The sequence below is a fragment of the Canis lupus genome, chromosome 22, assembly GCF_003254725.2.
Source record: "Canis lupus dingo isolate Sandy chromosome 22, ASM325472v2, whole genome shotgun sequence".
Taxonomy (NCBI): Eukaryota; Metazoa; Chordata; class Mammalia; order Carnivora; family Canidae; genus Canis; species Canis lupus.
The window spans coordinates 52,173,198-52,174,517 of record NC_064264.1 but is presented as its reverse complement, the minus strand read 5'-3'; the positions used below and the strand labels follow the sequence as shown (position 1 = coordinate 52,174,517).

At 45.7% G+C, this 1,320-nt stretch overlaps 1 non-coding gene across 1 annotated transcript; it reads right to left on the bottom strand.

The window, feature by feature from the left end:
- Positions 1-710: 710 nt before the first annotated feature.
- LOC112656181 (small Cajal body-specific RNA 20) lies at positions 711-841 on the bottom strand. The gene has a single exon (XR_003134172.1). It is a non-coding gene; the product is annotated as a small Cajal body-specific RNA 20 (non-coding RNA).
- Between the last annotated feature and the right edge of the window lie 479 nt (positions 842-1,320).

The window sequence follows — 1,320 nt, the reverse complement described above, 5'->3', positions numbered from 1 at the left end:
CCCTCCAGGAAGACTTCTCCGTCTGTGCCACCTTCTTTTCTGCATGAGCCCAACTCAGACAGACTGCCCTTCTGAGTGGCCAGAGTCTTATGCTTGCCACTGATTGTCTACCTTTTGGAACTTTTTGGGTTTCTTTTCTTTTCTTTTTTTTTTCATGGTTGCACAAAAAGTGGTTATTGATTTTAGAACAAAATAAGATGCTTTCAGAACTTTTGTTAGGGAAGAAAAACTTAAAACTTGAAAACTTTTCTAAAATGATATTTTATCAGCTGATGGAAGCAGGAGCTTCAACAGAGAATACTTCCTACTGGCAACTGTGCAGAGCCCGAGTGCCCAATTAGACACAGCTAACCTAGAAGGGGGGCTTGCATTGCCGTCTGTGTACTATCGAGTGTCAGCTCTGACCTCCTTGCCCTGATGCTTGTGGTGTTCCTTCTTCCCCAGCACACACTCCTGGCTCTTCCTCACCATCTCGTGCCTCAAAATCCTGTAGGGGGACTCTGTTTAAGTGAGTTGACTTGTTAGATGTGGGCAAGCAGGGCCCAAGCTACTTTTGAGGTGACTCAGGCCAAGCCAGGATTAGCTCATGAGAGTCTGGCACTATCCAAGGAGAGCTAGAGGTCCCATGCCAGTGGTACCACATCAGTCAGAGTAGGCTGTGGAGTTGGCAAGCCTGGTATAGACACCACGTAGGGGCTCCCAGCAACTACAGGTGTCTGAGGCAGGAAAACAAGGATGCCAGCTCATGGCAGCCCCAACAATGATCCTCAAGGGCTGATTTTGGCCACCAGCTCTGGTTGAGGAGAAAAGGGACCCCTCATGGTCTCCTGGGAGAGAGGCCCTGGCTGCTTTTTTTTTCTTAATCAAGATTTACCTCTGAATATAAATTGAGTTTAGTGTATATCCTGAATGAATATAAGCTGGATTTAAATCTAGAAATGTGTCTCATGTGAGATGGAGTGGCTTTCTCCCTGATGGGGGAGCCTCCAGGAGAGAGGTAGAGAAACATTGAGTTGGGTTCGGAGCCCTGGCTATTGAAGGTAAAGCCACTGCTCGTAGGACTATTAATTACCTCTGTTGTCTCTTGAGCCTTCTGGAAAGATTGGTTTCACTCTATGGTGAAGGCTTAGATTTTGATTAGTTAAGGGAATGAACAGTGGGCAGGAAGAGCTCCTCAACCAAGGCTGAGGGCAAAGTTAGGGAAAATTGGTCATGAGAAGTAAGCTGACTCTTACCTTTGTTATGTTTTCTAAATTTTCTGCAATGGGTATACAGTGCCTTTACAGTCAGGAAAATAGTCACATAAATATGTGAGAAGTG